Genomic DNA, 21,827 nt, shown 5'->3' on the forward strand with positions numbered 1-21,827 from the left:
TTTGCTGAGGGTGCACTCAATCCCTACGTCTAGATCATCTATAAAGATACTGAACAGCACCGGCCCCAGAACTGAGCCCTGGGGAACACCGCTAGTGACCGGACGCCAGCTGGACTTTGCCCCATTCACCACCACTCTCTGGGCTCGGCCAGCCAGCCAGTTTTTAACCCATTTAAGAGTCCACCCATCCAAGCCCCGGGTAGCCAGTTTGTCCAGGAGGATGCTGTGGGAGATAGTGTCGAATGCCTTACTGAAGTCTAGATAGACTACATCCACAGCCCTGCCCTCATCTACTAAGTGGGTCACTTGGTCATAGAAGAAGACCAGGTTGGTCAAGCAGGACCTGCCTTTCATGAATCCATGTTGGCTGGCCCCGATGCCCCGATTGTCCTGCATGTGCCGTGTAATGGCACTCAGGATGATCTGTTCCATCACCTTGCCTGGCACCGAGGTCAGGCTGACAGGCCTATAGTTCCCTGGATCATCCGTCCGGCCCTTCTTGTAGATGGGCGTTGCATTTTCTAATTTCCAGTCAGCTGGAACTTCTCCAGTTAACCAGGACTGCCGGTAGATAATCGAGAGTTGTTTGGCAAGTTCATTTGCCAGTTTCTTCATTACTCTGGGGTGAATCCCATCCGGGCCCATAGCCTTGTGGGTGTCCAACTGGCACAGCAGGTCACTAACCGTCTCCTCCTGGATTACGGGGGGTTCACACAGCCCCCCGTCCCTAACTTCAGGCTCTGGGGGCCGAGTCTCCTGAGGACAACCGGTCTTGACATTGAAGACCGAGGCAAAGAAGGCATTGAGCACCTCTCCCTTTTCCTCATCTCCTGACACTACACTACCCTCCTCATTCAGCAAGTGGTGGAGGCTCTCCTTGACCCTCCTTTTGCTGTTGATGTATTTGTAGAAGCTTTTTTTGTTATCTTTGACTGTAGCAGCCAAATCAAGCTCTAATTGAGCTTTGGCCCTTCTAATCTTCTCCGTACATGACCTGGCAACATCCCTATAGACCTCCCAAGTTGCCCGACCCTTCTTCCAGAGCAAGTAGGCTCTCTTTTTTTCCTTAAGTTCTAGCCTAAGTTCTCTGTTTAACCAGGCCAGTCTTTTTCCCCGATGGCTTGTCTTCCTACACACCGGGACAGCCTGCTCCTGAATATCTAGCAATTCCCTTTTGAAGCATGTCCAGCCTTCTGGGACTCCTTTGCCTTTCAGGACCAATTGCCAAGGGACTCTGTCCACCAGCCTCTTAAACAGGCTAAAGTCAGCCCGCCAGAAATCTAAGGCAGAAGTTCTACTCTTGCCCCTCCTTACTTCCCCCACTATCGAAAACTCTAACATTTCTTGGTCGCTACTCTCAAGACGGCCACCGACCCTCACATCTCCCACTAGTTCTTCTCTGTTCACAAACAACAGGTCAAGCAGGGCCCCTCCTCTAGTGGGCTCATTTACCACTTGCATGAGGAAGTTGTCCTCCACACATTCGAGGAATCTCCTAGATTGCTTCCTCTCTGCCATGTTGTATTTCCAGCAGACATCCAGCAAGTTGAAGTCGCCCACGAGTACAAGGGCCGGCGACCGGGCAGCTTCTGACAGCCACTTGTAAAACACCTCATCCGCCTGCTCATCCTGGTTGGGTGGTCTATAACAGACTCCCACCGTAATGTCCACCCTGCCGACCTTCCCCCTGATCTTCACCCATAAACATTCAACCTTGTCATCCTCATCATCTTCCTCAATTAATTTCACTTCTACTTTTAAAAAAAGCTTCTCCCATATGGTTGCAGATTAAAACATGGAAAACATTCACAGGACAGGGTTTGGAACTTGATTTACATTTGAAATTTTAAGGACATGCTTTCCCCAGCTAGGTAAAGAAATACTTGTATTAATAGAAATAGAGCAAAAATCTTGTTTTTCTCAGAAGCATTTTGAAAAGAAACTACCGCTGTTGTCTTTGTAAATCACAACAATTTTTACTTTGACCTTAATATTTGACTGCCCATCCTGCTCATTATATTTCAGACCCTGTTCATACTGAGCATAGGGAGGTCTACAACAGAAACTTATTAGCATGCTCAAGAGTATTTTCAGCTCAGCATGAAGTAGGATGTCTCAGTACTCATTACAGTAACACCCTGCTGGTTTTGAGTCTTAATTAGGAGTTGATAAAGAACTTTTAAATCTTGAGATGAAACTCTTGATATACACTTCCTAAATTATTTGCTTACTTTTCCATTCCTGGATGATCATCTTTTACATCATCATTTACTATTTTAAGAAGAAAAAGCATGAAAATGTTGTTTAATGAGCAAGCTGAGCTCACACTTTACAGATACCAGTTGGTTCACTCCTCATAGCATTTTATGTTAACACCAGGTGCACACATCTCTGTAACAGCTACGTTCAAATACTGACTGTTGACCTACTGATTTGGAGAACCAGTTCATAAAATTAACTGTAGAGGCAAAAAAGTAAAAAAAGCAGTAAGATGACTGCATACTTCTCATGTCAAATGACCAATAAATGAGCCAAAGGAAATCAATCTACCAAGATGTTTGATGGGGTCAAAATAAGAACTGCAGCTACAGTGCTAAATAAAGTCTAAGTCAGTTTTGATTCATTTCCCTATACCCTAAATATACTCAGGTTGTAAATAGAACAAGTGAGGGAAGAAAGGTCTAAGGTACTTTCTGTATCTATGAACTCATGTCCATACCCTGGCACAAACAAAAGGTCACATTACGCGGTGTCCTTACATGTGCTACTGCTTGTGTCCTACCGCTGCTAAGAGCCTGAATGCATGCTAATAATAACCACACAATCTAAACTTTCTTAGCGAGGCATGGAGTAAAAGTGCCAAGTACCATACAACAAGTCCCAGCATACTCAGAAAAGAAAATGGGCTTAGCCTAGCAAATTCAGGCATTGGCACTCCAATTGTATTGACAGCAGTGGGCACAGCCAAACCAAAGAGCTCATCTGGAATAAACTGCTGAAATGGTCCCAATAGAGAGCTTTCAGCATTCTTTTTCTGACGGAGTGCTTCCCATTTGATTCCCTGTTGCATGGGCAGCCCATCCTCCCGGGATGTGGCTGCAGTGGGAATGCCAGGGTGAGGGGTCTCCTGGAATGCTGGAGAAAACGTATGATTCCTCAGGTCTTCAGGATGGGGAAGCCATGTTGCTCCAGCAGAGTGCCCAGCTTACCCCACTAGACTCCAGGTAACGAAATGACTGGTATTTCCGCTTCAGAAGTTAGCCATAGTGATTTGCTGTTGGAGGGAATTTGGCTTGGTGTTGGACAACTCTCCAATGAGTGCAGCAATCAGCAGGCATGCAGGGCCATGTGGCGTGTCTGGCTGCACTGCATTGGGATTTTGAGCAGCACACAGGAGACAATAGACCAGGTCCATGAAGTGGGTTTCTCTTTCCACTGCAGAGTGATAGATGAAATATCTCCTGGCCCTGCCTCCCAGCCTCTCCTCCATCTCGGGCTCTCAGTGCACATCCCCATGGCAGTGCACCACTTAAAGGTAAGAATGGGCACAGTGTGTGAAGATAAAGCCAAAGGAAACTTGTTATTCCATCTCTGATAATGGCCAACAGCAGATGCTTTAGGAAGAGGAAGGACAGGCAACCAGAATGTAACACTGTCCTGGAGAACTCCAGCAAATTGCTGCTCAGGGATTTTAGGAGCTGAGAGCAAGGTTTGGGGGCTTAACAGTCTTTGGTTTATTTTTCTCTCATGTGCAAGGAAACACTCGTCCAGCCCCATGTAAAATCTTAGTATTCATAATACTCTCCAGTGAGAGTCCCACTGTTTAGCTGTATGTTGCAGGAAGAAATCTCTCTTGTGTTTCTTTTGAACCTACTATGTAGTGCTCCTCATTCATGCTGTGAAGACACATCCATCTTTTGTTCCTTATTTACTTCCTCTGTTTGACCCATGATTTTAGACTTCTGTTGGACAACCCAGCAGACGTACAGATAATCAGGGATGCACCACTGACACCAGTGATGGCTACTCCCTAGTGATCACAGGGACACAAAATGTTTCCAAAAGCTTCGGGCAAGGACATTTTCCTCCAAATCGACATACTCATACTAGTAGTGTTGCTGTGCTGATTGTGTTTCCTAAGGTTCTACCATACTCTCACTTCCTTGGGAAATTAAGAAATATATCAAACATAACAATCTGTCCTACAGCAAGGACAGAATATGTTGTTAAAGGAGCAGATGTTGAATGATCACGGTGTGAGCCTTTGGTAATTTAGATGACCAATAGAAAGGTTGTATGAACATGCTGGAAGCTACCCAGCAAACATTTCTGTTATCAATGCACACTGTGTTTTGCACACCGTTTGAGAGGCCAAGAGAGACATGCAATTGCTGAGGATGGAGGGATGAGCCATCTGCTGATTCCCAGCAGCCAGCTGTGGGTCAGGCACAAGAACCAGTCACGGCACTGGGAAAGTGAGGAGAGCCTGAACCACAGTCGAACACAGCTGCTTATGGCAAATATCACAGCATGATGCTTTGTGCCTGTAGAGTCAGAAGCTGTTTTTTTGTTTCCTTGGAGAGCCCTCCAAATCAGAAGGAAGGAGTTATACTGTGCACCTGCACCAGAAGAGAGGAGAACTTGGCTTTCCACACAACAGGGATCCACGCAGTGACAGTACACAAACTGCTCAGAAAACAAAGTGCCTCCTGGGACCCTGTGAAAGTCTGGATACATTCAGTAGTCCTACTCTCCACTGCAAAAATGGTCTTCTCAAGAACTTTTTGATGCATCACACCAAGAAGGGAAGGTGTGTGGAGGAGGACACAGTTGTAGCCAGTCCAACACCTCCTGAAATGGCCCTTTGGCTCTCTGCTCTCTGTCTCTTTGAAGTGCTCTAGCTTGCCGTGCAGGGATCTTAAGGACAACTTTGCATACCTCTTAGTGCTTTTCTCTCTCTTTCAGACCTACTTTCAGATTCTGAAGCATCATGCTTTTCTGTGAATGTCTCTTGTTATATATTTTCTCACTTTATTGTGGAAGGTCTCAGCAGGTGTAGCAAGAACAGCTCTTCAAGATACTGAGCCCCAGGGTAAGGCAAACAGCCTGTGTGTTGTTGCTAAATTCAAGAGGTTAACGTCAAAATATGAATATAACTCCCCAAAATACAGACAAGCAAATTCATATGAGTATAAATATTTCCGTCTTCATGGCTGTTGAACAGCAGCAGAGCTCAGTGAGACCACGGGTACACATCTGGATCTCCTAACAGTGTGGGTGTGGATGGGCTGTGTGACTTGAGGGAAAATGCAGTGCAAGCTATGAATTTGCTGATGTGCGATGGAGTGCATGACGGATATATGCTTTGGGGGGACACTATACGTCTGAGAAGTCCTCTGGCTGCCCACCACCTTACCACAATTACTGTCCCTCAACAACCCATCCTCTCCAAGATCTCTAGAGATTTGTGTAGGAAAGGTCCCTGAAGCAGTGAGAGGAACAAGGCAGCTCTGCTTACAAACACCCAGGCTGTGAGCAAACACCAGCTGGGTGAAAAGTTCAGCAGATTTTTTTCCAAAGAAGCTGAAAATTGTGCAAGCAGAGATAAACCACAGCCTTTAAAAACGACGAAAAGCTGTAATCCTGGCCAAGTTACACCCCTTCAGCAAATCAGGCGTGTACTGGTTTGGCTGTTTTCAGAATCTAACTGCAACATCCAAATAGTGTATTATAAAAACTTGTATTCAGGAACTTTGCAGCTCTTTTTTCTACAAACTCTTGTTGTCTGGATGCACAATTATTGGTTGTTCACAAATCCTTTTCTAATTCCAGCATATTTCTTTGTTAGCAGGAAGATAATGTCACCATAGCTACCCTGAATGCTTCAGTATCCCTCTGCACTGAGCTTACCATCAGGGAAAGCTGATTTATTCATTTGAAATGTGTTTTGTTGGATTATATTCCCGCAAAAGCCTGAGTTTTTTATGCAACAAAGCTGATTACAGAGTATTAACGTGGGAAGACATTTTGGCTGCTTTCTCCTGGTTTTACTTTGTTGGTCATACATTGTGCTGCCAGGTCATGCTCTTAAAATTAGTGAGTTATTTCAACAGCAGAATTCTTTTTGTCCCTGCCAATGCACTGTCATCTGCCATCGAGTGGGGAAAGAAGGTGACTTTTTGGAGGCTCTGAAAAACACATGAAAATTAATGGATTCAGTGAACTCTGACCCTGCCTGAGAAGGTAATTTATCATCCTGTTCATTGGAGTATAAGCAAGGTCTTGACTCTCTGATGGTTTCTGTCACCTCCTTCCAGCCAACTCTGATGGCTCTGCCTGGTCTTCCTGGACAGTGATAGTGTCACTGAAAAACTGTTTTGTTCCTCAGTGCATGCAAAGGTGAGCTAGCCACCATCTGAAAAGAGCAGGAGGCACTGTGAGCAACCAGAACACTTCCAGGCACCACAGCTTCTGGGCAGGAGGGTTCAAGTATGAACAAAAATATGGGGCACAGAAACTGAGTGGTTCTTGCAGGAGGAAGGCAAGTATGGGTGCTTCAGCAAACAGCCATGCTTGGGGCTAGGAGGAGGCACGTTTAACCAAGCAAATGGATTTAACATCCCTTGGCAGCACTTCAGTGTGCTGTGAGCATGACTCAAGCTGTGTCTGGCAGCCCACAAGGACACTAGTGAGGCTGGTGCAACTTGGTAGGGCAGGGCAAACCTGGGTAGGGTGTTACCCAGAGTCCTGCAAAGCACACGCCACCTGGTACCTCTCTCTGGTGTTAATCAAACACCAAACACCTTGTAATAGAGCACTGTAGATAGAAGGTGTGATCCCACAATGTTTATGCACAAGACTAAAGCAAACAGGAATATCCATCTGCTTATGCTATATTCACAGACTGAACCATGGCAGATATTCAATAAAATGTGGGCCAGCAGCAGAGCTGGTGTGAGTCCATGTACATTTGCATCAGTGAGAACAGAGTTCTTGACCTATTGACTGTATCGATACCACTGCAAGTATGATGAAGTCTAACAGGGACAGAGTGGCAAAGAAAGACAAATATCTACATAAAGTCTTTCTAAATAAAAGACAGATTTCCAAGAAACCATGAAAATGCAGATGGGTAAAATGATACCCTTCAGTTAGGTTTTCTCAATCTGCAGATGGGATCCATTTTTCCTAAAAATCCAAGTATCAGGAGATAATTCACATTATCCTAAAAGCAGTGCTTAAGTCATCTGGGATGATGGTCCTTCCAGATGTGCTTGTCTGCCTCCATTAGCTATCTCTAAAATTTTGGCTGAAGGCAGCTCATTCCCATGCTATGAGTGAAACTGTGTGCAGCACCTAACTGGAGTTAGGCAGCGGATGAGCATGGAGCTTGTCAGCATTTCAGGATGGTTAGCTGTCAGTCTTTGGTCAAGCAGGAGCCACTCCATTACAGAGGTTTCCTTTCCAACAGCTGCATTTTCTGCAGAGGATGGTTTGTGCTGACAAACAGGGACAGAAGCAGCAGAGAAGCAGTTTCAGTCCCCTTCTTTTCATCTTGCAAACAGACCCGTGGATACCACTGACATAAGAAACACCAGGACTAGACCCAAGAGATGTACTGCAGGTTGCCTAGGGCACCTGGTGAACAGGGCTATGCTCTACAGCCCTTCCAGCATGGCCTGTGGGGGACAACAGCTGGCAGCTCTGCCCACCACCAAGAGCGCAGGGACTTGTCTGGCACATTGAACACCCAACACCTGACTCATATGCAGCAAGCAGGAGATCATCAGGCAGCTGCTATTCTTCTGACTCTTCTGCCTTGCAAGAGAAGGGTGAAAAACCTCTGTAAAAACAGACAGTCCTTCTAACCCAACAGGGAGGACGTCACCATGACATCACCATACTGCAAGCCTGGATGCATGCCTGCCTATGTCAAAGTAGCTGATGTCATATTAGAGAATGACCTCAAGGGCCTGATCTATTCAAACGAGGAGCGCGTTTCTGGCATGCAACTTCAACAAAAAAGGGCAGGATTGACCAGAGGCCTCCATTTACACTGACCTCCTGAGGGATTTCATACGCAGAGGAATAACACCAGGAGTGCTTACACATCTTTGGCTACCATGTGCAGCTAAGTCGAATGCAGAAAGTAGCCACCATTCATGAGAGATGCTGAGTGTTTTCTTTCAGAGCTTTTTGGGGGTGTAGTGCTGCGGGAGAGAGGTGCATTCTCTCGCCTGCTTAGGCACACCTTAGAGAGATTACAGGGAATTACAGATCAACCTCTCTTTCATTCTGTGGAAGGACACCTGTAAATTAAAGGAAAGGAAACGCAAGAGCCAAATGTATCAGGAAGTAACTCGTTATCACCAGCCAGTACCATAATGATAAGAACTCCTTCCCTCCAAAGCCTTCAAAGTGGAAAGGTTCAGTTCACCCCCCCACTAGCCTCATCAGTTTCTGAGAGCTGTCCCAAGCCCTGGATATCCCCTCAATCCCATTGTAAGGAGAACAGACCAGCTCAGGCCAATGTGGGGTTGTCTGTAGCTGAGAACATTCAGAAGCTGGGTCCCCTGCTGTTGCTCTAAGCTTGCCCTCAGACACTCCTAACCACTCCAAACCCAAGTACCAGGCACCATGGCAAGTACGGGCAGCCAGCGACCAGCAGTGCTGCCTCATACCCGCACAAGGCACCAACAGCCTCTGGTTGAATCAGTCACAGAGGAGGCAAGGAGACTCAGGTTCCACTCTCCCAGCTCTTCTTGGAGGAAATTCCTTCTGGACCAAACTGGCATCCTGGACAGAGGAACATGGTCACCCTGGAGGATCTGTCTGACTTGGTCCCTCCAGCTCTGTGGGACAGATCTGTAACAGCACAAAGGTCTAGATGACATGAAGATTATGAAGATTGTTCAGCATCCCTCTGAAGTCACCCAAAAAAACCTGTTGTTGCTACAATACCCCTTCACAAGTCATTAATATAACCAGAATCCGCGTCTACCTTGCTGTAATCACAGCTGCACCTGATGCTCCAGCCAGTTCCTTTTATTGTGAATTTTAAAGCTAATTACAATGGCTCAATCTGCACTTAAATATGGGCAGAAGCAATGGTCAAATAAATCCTATTTGCGCTTACAGGGTGTTATCATCTGAAGGCTCCTGGCTAAGGGAATTAGCCTATATGGGGATGTGAACAGCATTTGGGGTCTCTGAACAACTCATGAGCTGAACCGCTTGGCTAAAAATTAATTCATTGACAGTCTTCTTGGAGGCAATTACCTTCCAATGCCTATTAAGACAACATCTGATGAGATTATTTACCGCCTTGTCTAATTCAGCTGTTTTGTTAAGCACTATTAGAAAACACCTACTTTGTGGCAGCGGCTGGCTAAGCGATATCCACAGGCTTCCAGTAATAGTGTGGAAGGATGATAAAATACTGAACAACCCCAAATCACACACAACTATCAAGGTATGTAAGGCCACATTTTGGCCAAGCACCACAGTCACTGCTGGACCTCTGAGAATATTCATAGGAGACTTAACTGTCCCCAAAAGGGATTAGCCTTGAAATCTGGCAGGGAGATGAACTCCCCAGGCCACTGCTTTTGTGATCAATGAAAAAAAAAAATTCTTATCCAGTTGCTCTCCTGTCTTGGGGATAAAAAAGTCTTTTTTTTTAAGACTCTGTTTCTAGATCAAAACAAGAAGTCAAAATCTTGGTAGCTTGAAACTACAAGTCAAAAACTTTATGTCAGTGGAAAATATTTTGGTTTAATGTCATATTGCATTTGCCAAAAATATTAGCTTAAATAATTAAAAGCCATTTGGAGCCATAAATATCATCTTTCTGTGTTAATATCACCAGGTCTTTTAAAATTGAAATACCTGTCAGGGCCAATGTTCTCCTGGGAACAACTTCAGTTTTGACAAGTATGATTTTTTTAAAATCTTTTTATTTATTCAATAGATACAATTTCTAAATGTGTACATTTTCTGTAAATCAATAATGACATTCACCAAATAATCACTCCCAGATCATTCATATATAGGAACAAAGCACCTACGGAACCTATCTGGGGAACATTTCAGAACAAAATCTTTTTCCCTATTTGCAATATGGGCTTGGAGATATTTAATGTGCACAACCACCACAGGCATTTTTCTTCATAATGTGGTTGTATGTTTTGATCAATCACAATTTGTTCAAAGCTTATCAAAAATAATGTGCACTTCCAGAAAAACCCAGCAGACAATATTTATATTTCTATCCAATTCACATTCATTTTACATTGACTAATCAGTCTCCACTCAAGGATTTGGAGGTCGTAGGCTGGTTAGTTTATAACTGTATGTACACCACATAACAGCACGCTGATCCCTGGTTTTGATGAGGAGCTTTGAGCAAAGCCACTGCCTTAAACAAATGCCAATCTGATTTTTTTTTTTAAGAGTAAGACAAATGATATTTTTGTAGTCAAAGGTGCCAAGTTTCGTTCTGGCTCAGGAGGTGTTCTGAAGGAATATGTATTTCTTTCCAGATCTTGGTTGACTTCCATGTATATTTTGGGACTGCAAGGCAAGTACATAATACTGCAGATGATATATTCTTATTTCATGGCTAGAGCAGAAAAGTTGTTTGGCATCTAAAGTTGCATAATTGTATTAAGGCAGAGCTTCATTTGCATTCAAACTGCTTTTTTTTTTTTGTGCTTTAGGTATTTACTGCAGACCTACAGTAACTGAAATATCAACATTATTTTGCTTCCACCAAACTCCCTGCCAAACTCCTGTGGCCAGTCCTGGGAACAGAGTTCAGAGGGTTTGGCTCTGAGTGCCGTGGAGTTTTGCTTTTGTTCCAGGAAAATGTTTCTGGCTAGATATTTGAGAAAAATAACAAAATTTTTCAGAAGGCCAGCAAAATGAATGGACTTCCCTTGTAGCTGAATAGTGGCCTCAGGGGTTAAGCACGGGAAATCAAGGCTGTGTTTGGGCTCTGAAACTTCTGTATAATATGAGGTAAATTAGCACAGCTCAGTATTCACCTTCTTTCAGGCTGGCGAATGGTGTCTCACCTTCTCAGATATGCTGTGAAGATGAACTACTCAAGATTTTTTTTTAAGTCTTAAGAAGCCCTAAATGTTTTTAATGATTATTCCCATAGTACTGTTAATCATCATAGATCTCTTCTAAGTCACGGTCAAGCAAAGGCAGCCCAAGGCAGTATTCCAGGTATTTCTGAATTCAGAACCTAGTCATTAGAGTAATTCATCATACATCCTTCACCAAATCAGTTACATCCAGATTGCAAGGGGTATTTAGGCACTGCAGGATATAAATGACTGAAGCCAATATTGAAAATGGAACCATGCAGTTACTGTGCTTATCGCAAGCCTAAATGAAGAGACATCAAGGCATCTCAATTCTGTACTTTGCCAAGCAGGACAATTGCAACCGATCCACTGCAGGAAAAAATGAGAAATAAGACATGCAAAGTGCTGTGAGAGTTTAAAGCAGGTATAAAATGTATCTTACTTTATTGTCACCACAGTGTTAAGGTGTAATACTTAAATCAAATAGGCACTTCTTTGGCTGAGGGCACTTCTCTTCGCTACCTGAGGCAACGCCTGAGAGAATTCAGGGCATAGACAGACATATAGAGAAAAACGCAAGGGTTTCACATGAGTTTTTTCTGTTGGTGAACTTATGAAGGATACTTATTCTGCATCAGACAGGGTGATTACAACAGTTGGTAATTTCCATAGTAGCCATGGGTCCACACCTTGTGGCTTTTGACACTTTCAGATGCCACCTTTGAATGGTGACAGTGAATCTGCAATGGTCTGAGGAGCCCTAACCCCATATGCAAAGACATCGATAGATAGACCAGGACAGACTGAAACAGAATTCCCAAGTCACTGTATAGGAAACCAGTTTTACTTCTTTTTGAAAACTTCTACAGGGCATGGTAATTGCCCAGTCAATACCCAAGTTACACTGCTTAATAAAGAGCTTACTTTCTTTATTCTAACACCGATGAGAGTTAGAGCCAACTTTTCATGTTCCTTGGCCCATGGAAATGCCTATGGATTACAAAGCATATCCTGACTTGATTAAGGAGGAGATCATAAGTTACTCTGTTTGCCTGGGGCAAGGTTAGATTCTTTGATGAAGTAAGAGACTATTTTGTGTGTAGAGTCTCTCCGATAGAGCTTGCACTGTGCATAATGTAATTTATAGACTTCATGCAAAGGAATGGTAAGCATCATTCCAGATATTTGAAATGAGACAGATCAATGGAAATGAGAAAACCAATTGCCCACACTGGTGTCAGTAAATTACTTTATTTCCTTGGCTTTGTTCTAACGAGATTAGCTAATGAACAACCTTTTTCTTTAACTGCCTACTAAACAGCCAATGATTATGAACTGATTTTTTTAAACTTTATTTCAAATGAAATGTTCCATATCCTTGCTTTAAAAGCAAAGTGCTGTTTTGCACTGATATCTGCACCACCAGTGATGGGATCAGCTTTGGGCCATGGTGGCACATGTTTAGCAGCCAGCCCACTGTTAGAACTGGTCTCATAACAGTATGAAACTCAATAGCAGTTGTTATAAAACTTCAGTGTAATTTCAGGGAAAATAATGCCCATGATTGCTCACAGCATCATTCCTGCCTGGTTTAAATCAGTTCATTTCACAAGTATAAATAATAACCTCTGTCATCTTCCTGCTGCCCTTTAATCAGTTATACATAGGGCCACATTCTTACTTTCCAAATAGCAAAAGGCACATCAGACAGGTCTTGTCCTCCCTATACATGGGATCAATCCTCACTGCAACGATGCTGCAGAAGCCCATGAGCTCTGAGCACACTCAGTTATAATGCACTGCATTATCCCCCATGGGATGCAGCACCAGTCTTCAAGCTTCTTGAAGACCTGCCGGCTGGAAGCATCCCAGTGCAGAGTATGCAGGCGAGAGACCGGAGGGTGCTGCACTGGTACAACCTCCCCCTCTGCTCATAAGGCCACTGGTGTTTGTGTGGGGAGGGCCAGTGGGGTTCTGGGGCCAGCCCCACTGGCTCTGCAGCAGCGCAATGCCTTCTTCCCCTCCCAGCAACAGGAGCTCCCTGGAGCAATTCCTGCTGCTTTCTGTCCCTTCGCTTTGCAGCCGATGATAAAAAAAAAATTAGCCCATTTGCAGTAAAACCTTTGGCCTTCTGAAGTGACTGCAGATGCTCCATGAAAGGTAGTGCTTGGTAGCTGAATCTGTCACCACTTCTAATGGGAGCGTTTGGCCCCTTGAGAACTAATCTGATGACCTGCAACCTGTAATTGCTGCTCCCTGAAGCTCCAGTAGATAACCCTACGCATAAATCACCATAGCTATCCAAACACCAGAAAAGCACTGTTTTTTTTTCCCCCGCCCTCTAACAGCTCTCCCAGCTTCTATGCATGACATTCAGAGAGGAGGAAGAGGAAGGTCAGGGCAGCCTAGCAGAAAGAGAGTGTTTTTGCAGGGATTTTGACCAGAAATGTTCTCATTGCTAAGCTGTACAACACAGAGAGTTGCACTTGTACATTTGAAGTGTTGAATATTACAGCTGGTGTCTCACTGAGAGACGTAAGGACTGCTATAGTTTCCCTAATGCATTCCTTCACAAAAAGCCAGCAAGTTTATTTGACTGATGGAGAGAACAGAGTTCAGGTCTTACCTCCTGTAAGACAGAGGCAGGAATCGCTCTGGTGCTGCAGTGGGGGTTGTGCCATCGTGGCAGCAGCTGCAAAGAGAGTAAAAACAGTGTTAGCAGGTCTGGCTGATCACTGCACATATTTAAATTTCTTATTAGGAAAATCCCTCCTCAGTCACCCCTAAAAGCATCAGAAAGCCCTTTCTCCAGGTCCTCGTGGTGCTCAGTTGCTGCTCTAGCCTCTGGGAAGCAATGGTGTTGGCATCTGTTACCATCACAATCTCTTTTACTCAGTGTCAGTTCACTTCACAGCTCCAAAATCCCTCCCATCAGGTGCATAAATGCAGGATGCTCTGAAGTTTCAATCTACTGTAGATTATATTTGACTCAAGCTGCCACAGGCTGATAAGGACCTCAACAGTTGAGCAAATGTTCATGCAAAGCAACCAATTCTGGTTTAAGCGATCATTTCCAGAACAATTCTGTGGTTTCTGAGTGGCCAATAACATTAGAAGATTCCAGTGTATTAAAGCTTGTCTAAGACCAGTTGCCAGTTTCCTAAGTGTAAACCATCTGGATTAATTTTTAACCACATTCATTCCAAGAATGTGGAGCTAATTGGTTGCTACATCACTTTTTACAAGTGCAATTCCTAAGTAAGTGGTAACAAGTGTTCCTAGCTACTTTGACAAGGATGGAGGAGAAAGATAGAGGCAAAACTGCCTTTTTTCATTTTTTGCCCTAAGGGCTTCTGTTTTGCATGGGAAGCACATATTTACCTTATTTACAAAGATAGTTTGCTTGGTGTCCCAGACTTCATATAGTCCGAGTAATCTCTGTTGTTAGCCTGAACAGATACATTCAATCTAATTCAATGCATGGAGAAAAGGCAAATACAATCAAAACAGTAACAGGAATATAGACAACCTTTCCACATCAGGACATCACGTTTTGGGCTGCAAGGCAGTTTTCATGGCCAAGACAAGCGTGAAGCAGGATACATATGGACAAACCAGCTGGCCAGCACTGTCCTTGGAAGGCCACCATGGCTTCACCCCATGAGATTATCTCCTCTGCTGTTGGGCTGTGTGCTTTCATGTCTTTAAGCCAAACTAATACAATGCCCAACTATAGCGGATCCCATTCCCTTCCATGTAGGGTGATCTCACTTCTGGGCGAACTAAGAAGGCAATGAAACTAAGTATGTAGCTCATGGGGAAAAAGAAAACTCTTGCTCTGTGCTCCTTCATGCTCTGGTACTGTTAATGTGCCCACATTGCAGAGCTCTTTGGCTGGACACAGCCTGAGACTCAGGATACTTTGTTCAGTTCCCTGCTCTTCTCTCTCAAAATTCCATTTATATCAACAAAGGTTAATGGTTGGATGCAACGATCTTAAAGGTCCTTTCTAATCAAAATGATTCTATGGTTCTATGATTCTAACAGGGAAACATCAAAATAATTTGGGGTCATTATTGGGCTTCAGTTCCTATTATAGATACAGTTATACATTCTATCAGTTCAGAGTGTCCACAGTAATGTGAGGGGCATGGTAGAGCCAACCACTGACCCCTTTGGAGGTCCCTCCCAACCAACATTTTGAACCTATGACACTGTGAACTGGTCAGTTCACTCCAAATTCAGACTCAAGAGTGAACTGACATTTCAGCAGCTTGGATGGCCATGTGAATCAAGACCTTCTTCACAAGTCAGAAACACTTTGAGGACTTCCTCAAGTCCGATACCTTCTCCTGTACAGCTGCTTCTGTCTCACATAGCTTGGAAGGCTTTCTGGTCAGAGTTGGCCTTCTCTTTCCTCAGAGAAAACTGTGGCAACCTTTCAGTACGGACATGGAAACCAGCTCACCCCATCCTGCAGGGACACTAACCACAGGCTGCCACCCAAACCAGCCTCCCCCAGTCAGCCAACATCAAAACCTGCCCCCACCTTTGCCCAGACTGTCAGCAAAGTTCTCAAACACCATCTGAAATGAAATGGTCAGGAGCAAGGAAGCCCTTCCCTAACCACTGCAGGAATCCTGGGAAAACCAGCATAAGTCAAGACAACTCAGTATCACCCCTTCATTCTGAAACATTTGTCTAGCACGGAAGAAGAGGCAGGTTTTACACTACCTTCTCCTGAAAAGTGATGGTCTCAGAGAGGAGGGAGCTTTGCCCACTCCACCTTTCGCCACAGCCTCACATAAAACACAGAAGTCTGGGGTTTCCCAGTCATCAGTCTCCACTCCTGAGCTTGCCTGCTCTGAGCTGCAAGAGCCTACCAGACCCCATCAGCTCTTCTCCTTTAAGGGATTTCAGCAGACTCTCTATGGGATTTAAAAGCGGGAGGTTAGTTCAGTCATTCTTTTGATTTTTATCAAGTTCTGTTCAGCTTCATATTTATTCAGGGCTTTACTTCATATCCTTCTACTTGCCCCAGTGATGATGTCCCATTTTATGTGCAATGTACGTACAATTGCCCTCATATTTTCATTCAAGCTTTTCCATTACCTTTCACACTTAACCTCTTTATGCACTTCCATCTCTTCACTGTAGATAAATCTAGCCCTGATCATCAGCTCAGCTTTCCTCCCCTTGCAGTTTCTAGTCTTGTAGACATGCAATACTGAATGATCACCAGGGGCGCTAAATTGGGGTTATTTTGGATACTGGATTAAGAGCAGCCATAAATTCACAAATGAAATAATTGATGTAACTATAGAGGTAGATACAGTTGTGTTGGTCATCCCTAACTCCCTTTATCGACAATGTGGATGCCCATTTTTGGGATCCTATGCAGTAAAAGATAATAAAAGGTGTTTTTATAAATACATAACCAACAAGAGGAGATCAAAGGAATATCTCCATTCTTTGTTGGATGCAGGGGGGTGTTAAAGAAAATTGGCAGAGTCCGGGTCTCTAGGTTTGCTGGTTTTATTAAACTACTCAGAGTTGGACCACCACCGCAGTGAATGGTACCTGACTCAAATTCACTATCGGTTTATATAGAAACTAATAATCAATTACATCATAAACATTTCATAAGCTTCTGTTAATAATCCACTAACTATTTCAATTCCTCTTTCTTCCTTCGTCAAGAGTCCACAAAAGTCCATTCTTTTCCATTGGTTAGCTGATCTTTATGTTCTGGTTCTGCTCCGACTCCGGTCAACACCCCGTCCTCGATGTTCTTGCTGTGATCGGCGTCCTGTCCTGATCCAGGTTGACCAGAGTCCGGTTCCCACCGCCACTGTCTCCTAAACATTCAACCTTAAAAACAACTAAAGTTATATTTAAAACCTTATCTATACTAATTTTTATTTCTAAGTGTCCTATATTTCTTTTAAGGTAAAGAAAAGGTTAACCATACATCCCCTTTACTAAAATCATCAGAAGGTAATACTTCTAGGCCTACTCCTGCTTAGCTACTCATTAAGCTTTGATTGATGATTTGTTCAGTCATAGGTCAGGATTACACAAGGAGCTCTGAGAACAATATTCATGGATTGTGAAAGCCCACCTGTGTTTATTCAGATAGACTTATATTAATTATTCTATTCTTCATTCTATTTCACCCCTATTGATCCCTGTCTCCCTAACTCATAAGAACTTTTACATTAATTATGTGAAAATTTCTATAACGGGGAACATTGTGACCAGGTATGAGGAAAAGGCTGAGGTGCTTAATACCTTCTTTGCTTCAGTCTTTCCCAGTAAGACCGGTTATCCTCAGGGCAACTGCCCTCCTGAGCCGGTAGACAGGGACAGGGAGCAGAATAGACCCTCTATAATTCAGGAGGAAGTAAGCGACCTGCTGTGCCACTTGGATGCTCACAAGTCTACGGGACCGGAGAGTATTCACCCAAGGGTACTGAGGGAGCTGGCGGAAGAGCTTGCTAAGCCGCTCTCCGTTATTTATTATCAGTCCTGGCTAACCGGGGAGGTCCCAGATGACTGGCAGCTGGCCAATGTGACACCCATCCACAAGAAGGGCCGGAAGGAGGATCCCAGGAACTACAGGCCTGTCAGCCTGACCTCGGTGCCCAGCAAGGTCATGGAACAGATCATCCTGAGTGCCATTACACAGCACATAGAGGACAAACAGGGGATCAGGCCCAGTCAGCATGGGTTTAGGAAAGGCAGGTCCTGCCTGACCAACCTGATCTCCTTTTATGACCAGGTGACCCACCTAGTGGATGAGGGAAAGGCTGCGGATGTAGTATACTTGGACTTCAGCAAAGCCTTTGATACGGCATTCTCCTGCATAAGCTGGCAGCCCACAGCTTGGATAGGTGCACACTTCGCTGGGTTAAGAACTGGCTGGATGGCCAGGCCCAGAGAATGGTGGTGAAATGTACCGCATCCAGTTGGTGTCCGATCACTAGTGGTGTCCCCCAGGGCTCAGTACTGGGCCCAGTCCTGTTTAATATCTTTACTGATGATCTGGATGAGGGTACTGAGTGCACCCTCAGTAAATTCACGGACGACACTAAGTTGGGTGGAAGTGTTGATGTGCCTGAGGGTAGGAAGGCTCTGCAGAGGGATCTGGACAGGTTAGATAGATGGGCTGAGACCAATGGCATGAAGTTCAACAAGGCCAAGTGCCAGATCCTACACTTCGGCCACAACAATGCCACACAGAGCTACAGGCTGGTGGAAGAGTGGTTGGAAAGCGGCCCGGTGGAAAAGGACCTAGGGGAATTGGTGGACAGCCAGCCGAACGTGAGCCAGCAGTGTGCCCAGGTGGCCAAGAAGGCCAACAGCATCCTGGCTTGTACCTGGAGTAGCGTGGCCAGCAGGACTAGGGAAGTAATTGTCCCTCTGTACTCGGCACTGGTGAGGCTGCACCTTGAGTACTGTGTCCAGTTTTGGGCCCCTCACTTCAAGAAAGACATTGAGGTGCAAGTCCAGAGGAGGGCAACAAAGCTGGTGAAGGCTCTAGAGGGTATGTCCTATGAAGAGCGGCTGAGGGAACTGTGATTGTTTAGCCTGGAGAAAAGGAGGCTGAGGGGAGACCTTATCACTCTCTACGACTACCTGAAAGGAAGTTTTAGCGGGGTGGGGGTCGGCCTCTTCTCCCAGGTAACTAGCAACAGGACTAGAGGGCATAGCCTCAAGGTGTGCCAGGGGAGGTTCAAGTTAGACATTAGGAAAAATTTCTTCACAGAAAGGGTTATTCGCATTGGAATGGGCTACCCAGGGAGGTGGTGTAGTCACCATCCCTGGAGTTGTTTAAGAAAAGACTAGATGTGGCACTTAGTGCCATGGTCTAGTTGACACAGTGGTGTTAGGTCAAAGGTTGGGCTTGATGATCTCAGAGGTCTCTTCCGATCTAGTCGATTCTGTGATTCTGTGAATCACTGTTTCTCTTGGTTGACCAGAGGGGAAGGTAGTTAGCTTCTTGTGCCTATACCAGAGATGTCAGTCAGATGAATCCTGCTCAACTTGTCTGCAGGCACTCCCCAACTCTGTTGGACACAAAATCTATAGCCTACATCTTGCAGTCTGCTGCTGCAACAAATCGCCTCTTTCTCCCCCTCTTGTTACAGCTCATTCATTTGCTTTGTAGCTCCCAGACACACAGCAAGCATGGCCTGGACCATTTACACTTCTCTGTCTGAGTTAAAAAGAGAAGAGGCAGTCAGGATACTATTTCTCCCACTAAAGTCAGGAAAATGTTCCCTCCTGTCAGGCAGTGTTTGACAATATACACACAGAAGTCTATAGTCTACTCTGAATATTTGAATTTATTGCAGTTCCCAGCTGTGCTCAGTGTGCAATTCAGATGACCAAAAGAGTAATCATAATTCTCTTCTTCCATCCCAGACTGATAGCCCAGATTGTACCTTTGCTCCATGCAGACTACATCTTTATTAATTTTTAGTATGGTTAGATATTTAATCCTCAGAAGAAATAAGTCAGAAAATGCAGAGGCTGTTCTGAATTATGATGATGTTGTTATCACTAACAAACAGCTCTTTGGTAACAGAAAACAGCACAGAGTGCTGGGTTCCAAACCGATATGAAATGAAAAAATAGGTCTGAATCCCAAGACCTGAGAGGAATAGTTGTCACACCCTATAAACAATCACCCTCCACTAATTACCTGTCACTTCATAGCACACATGGGCCTGGGCAAGCCAAAGGGCAGGGTTTTGTCCTCTGCTAAGCTGTATCAAGTTGTGCTTAATTAGGGAGCCCCAGTTCTGTTTCTGCTTCTTCCACTAAAGGACCGAGTCATCTGCAAGTTACTGAACGGTGCTTATCCACTGTGTGTAAACACTCTGAGATCTCACACTGGAAGCCATTATAAAGGTAGGTATTATTAATTCAATACAAGACTTCAGAAAATACAAAAAGAGTGTGGTATTTGAGCAAGACTAATGGCAACATCGAAGACAGCTTTTTAATTCTAACGCCTAGCAGCAGCGGGGATCCGGCTCTGCTCGTTGCTTTCTGTCTGGAGTTCCTCCAGGCAGCTCTCACCTCAGATAAGACTGTATCCCTCCTAGCTGAAAGCCATGTCAGGAAGGACTCGGCGTAATGAGACTGCTGCCAAAATGACAAGTAGGGGATGGAGTTTCAACCTTTGGCAGCTGACAGGACGACTGGCTTGGTGACTGAAGGTCTGTGGAGCAAGGGCAGGGAAAAGGAGATTCACTCCAAGGAGGTGTCTGGGCGGCTTCCTCAGAAAAGCCAAAAGGCCTAAGTTTGTACAAGGAGAGGTTTTATATATTTATGCATAAAAACAATTTCTGTCTTTCAGGATAAGGGGCCTAGAGACTTTTACAGAGGCAGAGGACATCGAGTGTGTTTAGAAATAAGATTCCTGGCACAGTATGCTGTGCTCACAGCACTTTGGAAATCACCAAGATGAGCATCCAGCACTGTATGGCTGCTCTGCTGCTGCTGTTCCTGGAAAATAAGGGAGCGTGAAACGAGAAAATCCTTCTGGGAACACAGAAGGATAATAAAACTCTACTCAAATTCATATGAAAAAGACCTCAAATTTGGGTCACTGAATCACCATTTCTGGCAAGTAGCTTTCCTGTAAGTCACTGTTTGGTTCCAGTGACTCAGCAGCTAACTTTTGGTACATAACTGAGCTGCTGCCATCAGCAGAAAAAAGGGGGTACAAAAGGCACAAGGAATCTTGCATGACAGAGGGTGTCCTTTTCCAAAATCTGGGTGGCAGTGGCGACCTTACATCATTCCCCTTAAAGAACACATACGTATGGGAAATACCACTCACGTCCCTACTACTACTAGGGTTTGAACTCCTGAAAATACTGCACAGCAAAGCTTGTGCTTTTGTTGCAGCTATAGAACGTACATAAATATAACACACATTTTCCTTTGCTCCTTCCTGCCTGAGTGTACTTTGGCCCAGTTATTTCTCTATGTATGTCAGATGGCAATTTATTGTCAGCAGTAAGTATAAGAAAGAGGCACAGAGGAGAAGTGCAAGAGGTCAATCACTCACAGGTGCCCAGGGACAAACCCAAAGCTTTCACTGGGAGCTATAGGACTTGATGTTGTTACTATTGCACCATCTTTACTGTGTGGGGCTGCATACGTTTGCCATACATAGTTCTCTGTGCCAGTGCTTGATGGCTTGTTCTGCAATCTGAGCCACACAGTTGCTGGAACAAACACAACATATGTCCCTGATTTTGTTTCCATGCCCTGCTCTACAAACAGAGAAAATGCACTCGGCTTTTTATGAAAACAGAAAGAAGCCAAAATACATTGGATGTGAAATTTTAATAGCTACCTGGCATCACTACCCCTCCTGCACAACAGGAGTAGATTAGAAAAAGCGTCCTTGATCTGCAGAGCAGGGACATGACTGGCTGGGGGGGAGCTGCTAGACATCCCTGCAGGGGTGGTGCACGCCATGAGCTGCCCAGATGCCACCCCCAGCCTGGGTTTTGGTCACAGGACCAGCCTGCAGTAAAGAAAGGACAGAGGATAAGAGGGCTAAGGAGGCCCATAGCCTTGAGAGCCAGGGATATCTTATAATGGTCCAGGGAAAGCTGTGCCCAGGTCTCCTCCTTCCCCAGCTCTGAGGTCTATGGGGAAACTCTTGAGGCTCTCACTGATGGGAAGACTTATGTAAATTGATGCTCTATA

General features: G+C 44.6%; 1 long non-coding RNA gene across 2 annotated transcripts in view; it reads right to left on the reverse strand.

Annotated features, from left to right (window-relative positions):
• The window catches only part of LOC137661632 (uncharacterized), a 73,880-nt gene extending 60,093 nt beyond the window's left edge, over positions 1-13,787 (reverse strand). Inside the window, exons 1-3 of one of the 2 annotated variants that reach the window (XR_011047885.1) lie at positions 13,720-13,787; positions 11,536-11,627; positions 8,809-8,865 (exon numbers count right to left, since the gene is read on the reverse strand). This is a non-coding gene — a long non-coding RNA (uncharacterized lncRNA). Of the gene's footprint in view, positions 1-8,808; positions 8,866-11,535; positions 11,628-13,719 lie in introns of those variants that run through there. The other variant, XR_011047884.1, reaches the window with a different exon arrangement.
• Positions 13,788-21,827: the final 8,040 nt, after the last annotated feature.

This window comes from Nyctibius grandis, chromosome 3 (assembly GCF_013368605.1).
Source record: "Nyctibius grandis isolate bNycGra1 chromosome 3, bNycGra1.pri, whole genome shotgun sequence".
Lineage (NCBI taxonomy): Eukaryota > Metazoa > Chordata > Aves > Nyctibiiformes > Nyctibiidae > Nyctibius > Nyctibius grandis.